This window comes from Sorex fumeus, unplaced genomic scaffold (genome assembly GCF_029834395.1).
Source record: "Sorex fumeus unplaced genomic scaffold, SorFum_2.1 ptg000037l, whole genome shotgun sequence".
In the NCBI taxonomy this organism is placed as follows: Eukaryota; Metazoa; Chordata; class Mammalia; order Eulipotyphla; family Soricidae; genus Sorex; species Sorex fumeus.
The window spans coordinates 26237295-26249338 of NW_026606094.1; the positions used below are offsets into that span (position 1 = coordinate 26237295).

Sequence of the window (12044 nt, forward strand, 5' to 3'; positions counted from 1 at the left end):
CTCAGAGTCTTGGCAGACCTCAGGTCCTGTGACCACAATATGGGTCCCTGCAATAACACTTTCAGCTGCTTTAGAGCTAATGACAGAGAAACTTCTTGCAATCCCATCTTGGTTTTATTATGTCCCAAAAAGCTCACTGCCAGCCCCCTGGCCCCAGATACCTGTCTTCCGACTCTGGCTGGATACCTTTTTGGTGGGTAAGAATTGTTTTGTTTTGTTTTGTTTTGTTTTGTTTTGGGGCTACACCACACGCAGCAGTGCTTAGGGCTTAACTTCTGGCTCCACGCTCAGGGATCACTCCTGGCAGGGCTCGGGAAACCATATGGGATGCTGGGTATCAAACCTGTGTCGGCTGCATACAAGGCAAGTGCCCTACCCACTGTACTCTCTCTCCAACCCCATCGATGGGCAAGATTTAAGTGATCGGTTGGATTGACTGGTTCACCGAGCCCTCTATCCTTCCACTCCCACGATGATATGATGAAAAGGTGAGGTTGGAGCCTCACCTTTTCCAGACCTCAAGTAAGAGATGGGTATTGGTCTGTGCTTCTCTGTCTGTAGTGATTTAGGGGACCTCACTCCCCTGTGGACAGTGAGTGAAGGTCCTGAAGGGATCCTTCCTGCCTGCACTTTGCACTGAAGATGCAAAAGATGGACCCTGAGTTTTTTCATGGGGGGGGGGAAGGACCCACACCCCATGATGCTCAGGGAGTCATTCCTGGTGGATTCGAGGGACCATGTGGGGTACCAAGGATCGAACCTGGGTCAGGCGCATGCACAACAAACACCCTATCCACTGTACGATATTGCTCTGACCCAGTTCCGAAGTTTTTCCATCTTCCGGACATTTAAGTTAGCTAAGTCCCTCTCCCAGCGAAGACTCTGCCTTTTTACCCGCCAGTGGGTTCTGTCTTCCAAAGCCTGTTTTCCTCCCAGCCCAGCCCCATATCCTTGAATCCTCATCTTGGCTTCGATTCTCTTTCTCTCCAGACAAGAGTTCAGCCTCTGATCTGCTGTTAGAGGTCAGTGATCCATTGATTGGTGAGTCTTCATTGCAGCCAACAGTGGTGGGTCTATTTCTGTTCCCCTGCCATTCACCTCCAGTGATTCTACCCACCTCACACTCAACTCCTGGGAGTCTGAGGCAGGTCAGTGCTGCCGGCAGAATACAGGGCCAGACAGAGTCCTAACCACCAGCAGTCAGCCGTGGAGAGATGCCTGTTCTCACCTGGAGCATCTTCACCTCACCAGTTATCCTCCTCCCCTCCAGGTGTTATCTCTGGCTGGGATGACAGCCGTGACGACTAGGTTCATCCAAATCAAGAGGTAGAAGCCAAACAAGAAAGGAAGTCAAGAAAGGAAGTGGCTCCTCCCAGATGTGGCTTGATGTGTGGTTTCTCAGACAGGGCTCGAAGTCTGCTGCTGCACCTGTCGAGCCCCAGGCTTCTAGGGTAGAATCTGCCAGGCCAACCCACAAGGACCTTTGCCATGCAGGTGGCATACCCAGGCCAGATGCATTTGACCTGCAGTTAGGTGGAGGTTAGGAAACCTTCATCGCTCTCTGCCTTCCACAAATCTTTTTCTTTTCTTTTCTTTTCTTTTTTCTATTCCCCCCAGGGTCTGGGGCAGGGGGTAAAAGGGGAGGGTTCCCAAGCAGTGCTCAGGCACTGGAGGTAGGCACCAACGATTCTCAACCCACCAGGCGATCAGTTCAATGCCAGGGCCCAAAGATGTGATGCTACTTGGACCCTGCACTGCTGGGGATACCCAGGCTCCCTTGCAATGCTGAGGTCCTCCTAGGTAGCACCTTGCAATACTCAGGAGGGTCATGGAATTGGGAATTGAACCCTGGTTGAATTCATGCTAGACGGGTACCCTAACCACTGTACTATTTCCCTGCCTGGAAATTCTTTTGTTTGCTTGTTTTGGGCTAACACTGTCAGGGCTTACTCCTGGCTCTGTGCTCAGGGATTACTCCTGGCAGGGTCAGGGAGCCCTACGGGGTGCTAGGTATCGAACCCAGGTCAACCACAGGGAGGCCAAGTGCTCTGCCCGCTGTAATGTTGCTACAACCTGATATATTCTTAAGTGAAAATTCCGTCAGGTTCACATGAATACTCCATTGGATTGCACTTCTCGGGAAATATTTTTGTCTTTTCATTTATTGGAGCGGAAGGGGAGGACTTTGGGCTATCCCCATATGTGCTCAGGGCTTACTCCTGGCTTTCTGCTAAGGGATTGCTCCGGCTGAAGTGCCAGGGATCGAACCCTGGCCCTTCGCCACCCTACCCGAAGACACCTGATGTGAATTCAGGTTCTGGCCTCAGCCAGGTGACATGGAGCCACATGCTCCCGCAAGCTACTGGGAGGGCAGGGTCCATGACCCCTGATCAGCCCTCCTGGGATTGGGTCTGAGATGAGAGGCAATCACTGCAGGGAGAGGTGGATTACCACCGTCCCCCCCCCCCCCCCCCCCCCCCGCCACCTCGTAGTCTCCTTTTCAGCCTAACAAGAAGGTCTCTACCGAAAGAAATGGCATCTTTGCGATTGATTTATATCAGTCATAATCATAATATTGCTCTATGATGTTTGCGTAGCCTGACTTAACCTTTAAGCCTCTTTTACATGCCTAATCTCATTGACTTTCTCCCCATGGCCCTGGAACCTGATTAACCTCACAGGATGGAAATTCTGGAAGGAGAGTCTAGATTTGGACTCTCCAGCCCTGGGCCTGGTGCTTCTTGTCTGCACCTCAGCTCCTTGACATCTGTTTGGTTTCTCTTAAGGAAGGTAATGAGGGAGTTGGCAAGCCAGGTTGCCCGTTTCCTTATTCCTGTGTTTCTGGTCAGTTATAAAAGCAAAGTTGGATGGCTCACTCTGTGTAAAAGACTGAAAGCTTGACTTTTTGTTGGTTCCACTGAAGGAGAAGGTGATGGCCAACCCCCTTGGTCAGCCATCCTTGAGCTTCTTCCCAGAGAATATCAAGAAATATGGGCGAGGTCACACACCTTGGTGGCCCCTTGGAGTCAGACATCCAGCTTTCACCCTTATGGGGCCTATTTGCGGGGTTGACCCTGTCATCTTTCACTGGAAGTGAGGATTTACAAAAGAATGGCATTGGTGGTGCTGGAGCAATAGCACAGCAGGTAGGGCATTAGCCTTGCACATGGCCAACCCGGATTCAATTCTCAGCAACCCATATGGTCAGTCCTCCGAGCACCACCAGGAGTAATTCCTGAGTGCATGAGCCAGGAGTAACCCCTGTGCATCGCAGGATGTGACCCAAAAAGCAATAAATAAATAGATTTTAAAAAAGAATGGCATAGATGGCAGGGTTATGATTGCATATGGGTGGGTCAGGGTCCAAACATATCTCTTTTTTTTTTCTTTTTGGGTCATACCTGGCAATGCACCAGGATCACTCCTGGCTCTGCACTCAGGTATTACTCCTGGCAGTAGTTCGAAGGACCATATGGGATGCTGGGAATCAAACCCAGCGTGCAAGCCAAATGCCCTACCAACTGTACTATCACTCCAGCCCTGATCCGAACACATCTCAGCAGGGGTTTGGTTGGGTTTTCAATGTATGTATTTTTTTCCTTTCCTTCCCTGTTGTGTTCGTTGCAAAGGTCAGGCACGGGGCACATGCTTGGTTGTGGTGTCACTGGGAGATGAATCTTATTTTCGCAACCCAAATTCTTGTTTGAAAGTGCTCAGGTACATTCTGGTGGTGGTGCTCAGTGCCTGTTGATGGCACTGGGGGATGAACGCCAGGTGTCGTGTTTGCAAAAGAGGCATTTCTGTCATTGACCCATTCCCAGGGCTCCCAATAAGATATCACTTTAATTTCACTTATTATTTAGTTTGGGTTTTTGGCCGCACCTGGGCTTACATTTGGCTCTGTGCTAAGGAATCACCCCTAGTAGTGCTCAGGGGACCATAGGTAGTACCAGGGATCAAACCAAAATGAATCACATACAAGGCAAGTGCCTTAAAATCTGTACTATCTCTCTATTTCCCCCAAGAGTTTTTTTGAAAGCATACCTATGGATAAGCAGCTTGGCCACAAAGTATGCAAGATAAAACTTAAGGATGCGGGGCTGAAGCAACAGTATAGCAGGTTTGCCCTGCACGAGGCAGACCTGGATTCGATTCCCAGCATCCCGTATGGTCCCCTGAGCACCGCCAGGAGTAATTCCTGAGTGCAGAGCCAGGAATAACTCCTGTGCATTGCCGGGTGTGACCCACACCCCCTAAAAAATGCCTTAAGGATAATATGGCACCTCTCAGAAAATCTCTTATGCCAAAACTATAGTACAGCAGGTGGGGCATTTGCTTTGCACGGGGCTCACCAGGGTTCGGTCCCTGGCATCATATACAGCCCCTTCAACCCCAGCATCACCAGAAGTAATTGAATTACATAAGTACAGAGCCAGGAGTAACCCCTGATCATCGCCAGTGTGCTCCCACTGCCCAATAAAAGAAATCAGAAAATCTTTCTTGGATCTCTAACTACATTCATAGTAAACTGGTGTCCGGACAGGTAGGAGCTACCCACACCTGGATCTCCAGTCTGCAGTGATCTCTCTTCTGAGTTTTACAATTTGTGAGACAGTGGGAGCCAATGGCATGAAATAATGGGAGGGGTAAGAATGATGTCTAGGACTGGAGCGATAGTATAGTGGGTAGAGCGTTTGCCTTGCATGTGGCTGATCTGGATTCAATCCCCAGCATCCCATATGATCCCCACGCACCGCCAGGAGTAATTCCTGAATGCAGAGTCAGGAGTAAGCCTAGAGCATGGTCAGGTGTGACCCAAGACGCAAAATAAATAAATAAATAAATAAATAAAGATGTCTTGCAAAGGGTATTTGGGCATGTTTCACTTGAAGAAAGATTTCGGGGAACAGAAATTGGGCAAGGTGTCTTTGGAAGGGATGTTAGGCTGGGTCAGGCAGAAATGGGCTTGCTGGGCAGGCATTGCTCATGCTGACCACAGCTCTCCAGCAGCTGCTGCTGTCTAACCTGGGTGGTGATTGGATGACACCAGCCGCTCTAGGCCCTGCTGCGGAGGAACCAGACTGGGCAGCCCTTGGCAGGAGTGCTGGGAAGAGGATATACCACAGCAGCTCTGAGCAGGGGCTAACAGAGGATTCCCCTTCAGTCTGCCTGTTGAACTGCATGGTCTAAGACTGACGTCCCTTGGATGGAAATTAGGATGTCGTCACTAGAGTGACAGTCCCTCCAATGGAGAGATGCTATATCAAGGATGGTTGAAGGGAGTTGTGCCTCAGTCTCCTGTTCATACACAGGTAGTCCAGCCTGCCTGATGTGTGTCTCTGTGTGTGCACACTTGTGTTTATTATGTGTTATTATTCACATAGGCTCATCCTTCTTCATAGCCCTTAATTGGCCATGTCAGGCATCTGAACGTTGGTATGCCTGGCTGGGTCTCCTACTGGCCACAATCTTACAAAATTACCTCCAAATTACCTCCATTAAGGGATTTCAAGAAAGGTTTTGAAGGTGACTCTAGTTTTTCCTCTATTTGGGCGATGCCTGGGGATTATCCTGGCTCTTTGGTTGCCTGTGTGTTTTGATTGGAGTGAAATTGACATAACACAAAATTAGCCATTTTAAAACAAACAATTCCGTAGCATTTACACATTCACAATATTGTGCAATCACCACTTCTGTATAGTTCCAATTGCCTTATCACTCCAAAATAAAAGCTCAACTCTATTAAGCAATTATTTGCCCTTCCCCCTAGACCGTTCCTTGGCAGCCACCGATCTGCTTTCTGTCTCTGTGGATCTGTCCATTCTGGACATTTCATATAAAGGGAATCGAAATATGTGACCCTTTTGTGTCTGGCTACTTTGACTTTACGTCATGTTTCTGAGGTTCATGAATGAGCACTTCATTCCTTTTCATGGCTGAATAATATTCTACTCTGGGCATATGCCATGATTTTTGTTTGTCCATTGATGGACATTTGGCTGTTGTGCAGAGTGACACTATGGACGTAAGTGTGTGAGTCACTGGCCACTTGTTTTTCATTCTTTTGGGTATATACACTTAAGGGTAGAATTTCTGGGTTACATGGTAATTCTGTGTTTAAGCCAGCATACTGTTTTCCACAATGTCTGCATTATTTTACATTCCAATCAGCAATGCACCAAAGTTCCAATTTCTCCATATTCTTTTCCTTTTATTGTGGGGAATGCTTCCCAAGCAGCACTTGGGGATGGGGGAAGGCAGGGGCCTCTCCTAGTGATGCCTGGGCCAACAGATCCATGCTTGGGCCAATAATGTGGTGCTGCTTAGACCCAGCAGGGCAGAGGACTTTCAGGGCCAGTCCCTGCAGCGCTAAGGGGTCCTGTGGATTATCTCCCAGCCCCTCTCATATGTCCTGCCAATATTTATTTTCTTTTTTGTTTGTTTGTTTGTTTGTTTTTTAAGGTCTGTCCCCAATAGTCCTCAGAGCTTACTCCTGGCTCTGCACTCAGGGGTCACTCCTGGCAGGGCTTGGGGGACCGTACGGGGCGCCAGAGATTGAACTCAGTCAGCCGCTTGCCAGGCAAGTGCCTTACCCGCTGTACCATGTCTCCAGCCTTATTTTCCTTTTTAAAAATATGTATAACAAATACATATAGGTGCATGCCATCTAGTGGGTATGAAATGGTTTCTCGTTTTGTTTTTATTTGCATTTCCTTACAGATTAACTGATATTCATCATCAGTTCTTTGTGGGGGTTGGGGAGAGGTTATGTTTGTTTTTGTTTTTGTTTGTTTTTGGTTTTTTTTAGAGCTTATTCCAGCTCTGTGCTTGGGAGTCTTGCCCAGTGATCAGGACTCCTGTGCAGTGCTGGGGATTGAATCAGGGTTGGCCACGTGCAAGGCAAGTGCCTGAATCTCCTTACTATCTCTTTGACTCTCATCTGTTTTTTAATTTTGGGGATCTCGGGGGAACCATACCTGATGGAGGTGGTACTCAAGGACAACACCCAACTCAGTGGTCAGAGGGCAGGGCATGCAGTAGTGGAGTAGTGAGGATCACAAATGAGCCTTCTACATACGAAGCATATATTTATGCCTTTTTTTTTTCTTTTTATGCCCTTTGAGCTATGTTCTGGACTTGGAGTTTTTTATTGAAACATTGTTTTTATTTTTATCATTTTTCCCCTTTGTTATTATAATGACCATGGAGTTGAACCCTTGTTGTGATGCTCAAAAACTTAGTTGCCCTACTCTCTGGGGGTGTCACATTTTGGGGTTGGGGGTAGCCCACACCCAGCAGTGATCAGGGTTGAATCTTGGCTCTGTGCTCAGGAGTCATTCTTTGATGGGGATTGGGGGAACCTGTGTGAAGACAGGGATCGTATCTGGAGGTCTCCTGCTTGCAAGACAGGACAAGTCTGCCACTTACTATCTCTCTAGCCCCATTTTAAAATTGAGTTAGGGTTTCTCTGGTTTGTTAGGGCTTTTGCGGGGCAGGGGGTGGTCGTGGAATGAAGGTACTGAGGTAACTTTGGTTTGTTCAAATCCAACCTCATATAAGTCTCAGGCGTACCCTCCCTCCTTGGACACCCATACTGCTTTCTGATCACCTCCAGAAGTCCCATTGCCATCTACTACCAGATAGCCGCCTCCCCCTAAATAACCACAAGTGGAATTTCTGGGTCACCGGGTATTTCTGGGCTTCATTTTTGAGAAATCCCCCTGCTTCTCTCCAGGGTAGCTGGAGTCTGCTTGTTTTATGGTATGAACTAAAGCTCTATGCTTACAGCACCTCCTAGGATAGAGCTGTATGCTTCTGGGCATCTTGCTTTCTTAAGCCACCTGTTGGCCAAGAACTTGGGCCCCTCCTTGATAGTTGGTGAGAGGGGTGAGGAGAGAGAAGTGGGAGACGGCGGCAGACAGTTCTGGGAGAGAGGACCCAGGGTCTCTGTCCCAAGTCTGCCTGGAACTCTGCAAATGATCCTCTCTAGAAAGGCTCCCAGCTGCACACGGGCTTGCCCTTTTGTCTGCGTTTCTTCTGAGTATTGCGACACTCCACAGGCCTCTTCTCCTGCCCTTGACAGGCTGTGCTCAGGTCGAGGAGCAGGGGAACCCTCTAGCCGCCAGTGACTGCAGAGAGGGGGCTGGGGCCCTATGAAGAAGGGCTGCTTGGGTGGGTGGGTCTCCCCACAGCAATTCCCACTGACTCCATTTTACAAAAAATGGAAGTATAAGAAACCAGATGAAGTCATGAAATTTACATACAAGTGGTACTACATGGAAAGTATCATGCTAAGCGAAATGAGTCAGAAAGAAAGGGACAGACAGAAAGATTGCATTCATCTGGGGAACATAAAGTAACAAAATAGGAGACTAACACCCAAGAATAGCTGAGATAGGTACCAGGAGATTTACTCCATGGCTTGGAGGCCAGCCGCACATGCTAGGGGAAAAGGCAGCTCAGATAGATAGAAAAGGGAGCACCAAATAAAGGGTGTTGGGAGGATCCTCCCAGGATGGGAGATGCATGCTGAAAGTAGACTATAGACCGAATATGATTGCCACTCCATGCCTCTTTTGCAAACCACAGCACCCAAAAGGGGAGAGAGAACAAAAGGGAATGCCCTGCCACAGAGGCAGGGTGGGATGGGCGGAGATGGGGGGTGGGAGGGATACTGGGATCCGTGGTGCTGGAGAATGGGCACTGGTGGAGGGATGGGTACTCGATCATTGTATAACTGAAACCCAAGCACAAAAACTTGTAAGTCTACAACTGTACCTCATGATGTTTCGCTAATAAAAATTAAAAAAAAAAAAAACAGATTTACCTCCCCTTCCAAGTCAGACACCGATGGGTCCGCCTCCATTCTGGGGATAGGGATGATAGGATAGCAAGTAGGACATTTGCCTTGCATGTGGCTGACCCAAGTTTGACCTCCAGCATCCCCTATGGTCCCCCAGCACCTCCAGAAGTAATTGGAGTAACCCCTGAGCATCGCCGGAGGTGACCCAAAAACCTGTGGGGGGGGGGGAAGGAACCACCTTCTTGGAAGCCAAGAAGCCAGAGTCCCCAAGACAGAGTCTCCCTAAACATTTGTCCCTGGCATTGGTTGTGTTTTAGCTGTTGCCATAGAAGACACCCCAGAAGGGCTCACAGAGCAGGAGGGGCCTGGGCCATCTCCCCACCTGTAATTCTCTAGAGTTCTACAAGGAAGTCTTAAAATACCTTTGTCGCTGAGAGGTTTGTGTTTCTTTCTCCTTATTAGAAGATGGCATTCCTTAGCCAAGCTGGATGGGTGTAAGCTTCATCAGGGAATAGGCTAATTATAGAGGACATGTTGAAATGAAACCCAAGATAAAATGGCCCCAAACACACTTTATCCTTCTGAGTTGGTTGGTCTTTTTGTTGTTGTTGTTTTGTTTGTTATTTTTCCTATTTTATTGGGCATGGGGTGAGGGTTAGGCCACACCTGGTAGTACTTGGGGGCTACTCCCAGATCTGTGCTCAGGGCTCCCTCCTGGCAGAGCTCAAGGATCAAACTGGGTTTGGCTGCAGGCAAAGCGATTAAGTTAACTCTTGTACTAGTCTCTCTAGTCAGGAGAGAATGTTTTTTAGATTGAGGTGATGTCCAGATAAAACCATTTAAAATTGGATCGTAAGGACCAGAGATTAAAACGCTCGCCACACACATAGCAACTCCCAGTTTGATCCCCAGCACCTATGTGTATAGTCCTCCAAGCACTGCCAGGAGTGATCCCTGAGCACAGAGACAGGAGTAAGCCCTGATAAAATACTGTGTGTGACCATTACTCCCATCCCCCAAAAGAAAAACATTTGGGCAATTAGGTGGTGCTAAGTCTGTTCGCAGTGTACTGCCACCATTGCCACATTTTTTTTTCTTTTTGGGTCACACCTGGCAATGCTCAGGCATTACTCCTGGCTCATGCACTGAGGAATCACTCCTGGCGGTGCTCAGGTGACCATATGAAATGCTGGGAATCGAACCCGGGTCTGCCACATGCAAGGCAAACACCCTACTGGCTGTGCTATCACTCCATCCCCACCCTTGCCACTTTTAACTCTAAAACATACCACCCTCCCCTTCAGTACTGCCCCCCACTCTCTCCTCTACATGCTCTCCCCGGTTGGACCATTTGGATTTCCCTATTTGGATTTTTCTATATCAGTGGAATCACCTGACATGTGTCCTTTTGTGAGTCCTTATGGGTGTGGGACCAGCCCATTGTCCCTCTCAGCTGTCCCATATTCACCAAGACCAGGGAATACACTTCCTATATCTCCAGATTAAATGAAAACTCCCTGCTGTTACTCAGGAGTTCAACTCTCCCGTAAAATCCACCCCCCCCCCTTTCTGGTGCCATCTCTCTCCTCTCCAAAGCATCTGCGGGCTGGATATTGCAGCGGGCTCTGCCCATCAGGATGGACAAGCCCTGGGCAGGGGAGGGGGGGCGGGGAAGACAGGCTCCCAGCTCTGCAGATTGGACAGGTGCCACGGAGCTTGGGGTGCACAGAACTGTGGCAGGAGCACGGCCCCAGGTCTCCTTAAACAGTGACAACTCAGATGAGCCTGGGGTGGGGGGTGGGGGTGCACGCGTGTGTGCGCGCGCGCGTGTGCGCGTGCATGTGCAAAGACCTCCACGCGCACGCGTGCACGCGTCCGGGGGTAAAGAACAAACCCAAGTTGGTCTGCCAAATTCAGGATACAACCCTGCCTGTTCCGGGCTTTTCTTTCTGCCTTTCCCTAATCGCATCTGGGCGTGCTCTCTTAAAGGGGAAGCGGTGCTTTCTGACTGGCCAGGGCCCTCCGCCAGCAGCCCAGGAAACGTCTCCCACGAGCGAGCGAGCAAGCGGCGTTGCCCCGGCGTGTCACTGGCTCAGCCTCCCTTATCCAAACGGCCAGGCGGCCTCCCTGGGATGTGTAAGTGTGAGCGTAGGGCACGCCGGGCCACCCAGGATGGCGCGGGGGCCGGGCCCAGGTCACGGAAGAGAGCAGCAGCGCGCAGGGCTGGCGGAGCCTGCTGCCAGCCCGCCCGCCCGCCTGCCTGGAGGTGTCGCCTCGACAGCTCGGCGGCGGCTCGGGGCTGGAGCTGCATGCACGGCTAAGCGTGGCTAAGCGTGGAATGGGGAGGGGAGGTCTGAAGCAGGAGGCTGGAGGGGTCCGCCCCCAACCCCACCGCCACCCACCACCACCACTACCACCACCACCACCCAGTCTGTCTGTTTGGGACAGCCCTTCTGCAGGCGCACCCCTCCGGCCCCAGGCCAGTGGAAAATTTTGAGAGCACACCTTTGCTAGCTAGCACCAGGAAGCACGTTGCAGGGAACCTGCCCCGGAGGCCCCCCACCCAGGGCAGAGCCCCGTGCCATGCATGCAGAGCCCAGCACTTTCTGGCTGCACCCGGGCACTTGCTTTCGCAGTTGCTGTTCTTGGTCCTTGTTTATTATTATGCTGCTGTCGGGGCGAGGAAACGTTGCGAGGCCCTTTTCGTCCAACTTTATGCATTTCTCGAAACTGGCAACCCGTGTTTTGCCTTCTTTCCTCCCAGGTGGCGGAGGGTGTTGGGTGCCTACAGCAGAGGGTGGGGGTGCTTGCTGAGCTGGAGGAGTTGGGGGGGGGGGGGCGGTGTTCGACCAATAGGAAGGCCAAGTGGCCTCCCTGGCAAGGGCCGGTGCATCTGGCCAGCTTGGCTTCCTGCGTGTCCCCAGGGAAGTCCAACGGAAAGAAGCCTCCCCAGGCTCCAGCACCCGAGCCCTCCGTAAGCCAGGGACACTGGCCAGTGACTGAGGAGTATGCAAGGAAGGGACTCCGCCTGGAGTGCTTGCCCCGTCCCGGGTGGAGTAGGGATGAGGGCTGCTCTTCAAGGGAGTTCCAGTTTTGTGTTCACAGAAGCAGCGTAGACCTTTGACTCCCTGTGGAGCAGGAGGCAGCAGGAGAGAGTCGTGGGGCTCTGTCTGCCAATATGGACCTGGTACAGCCACACCCCACTTCAAGACAACTTCCTGTTTGCCACTGCCAACGGCCA

General features: G+C 50.5%; 1 protein-coding gene across 6 annotated transcripts in view; it reads left to right on the forward strand.

Annotated features, from left to right (window-relative positions):
- Positions 1-12044, forward strand: part of ATXN7L1 (ataxin 7 like 1) — a 270996-nt gene that overhangs the window by 182402 nt on the left and 76550 nt on the right. Inside the window, exon 1 of one of the 6 annotated variants that reach the window (XM_056118271.1) lies at positions 10870-10939. The exons of the other annotated variants lie outside the window; for them this stretch is intronic. The gene's annotated coding sequence lies outside the window, so the exon portion shown is untranslated. Of the gene's footprint in view, positions 1-10869; positions 10940-12044 lie in introns of those variants that run through there. 6 annotated transcript variants of the gene reach the window in all.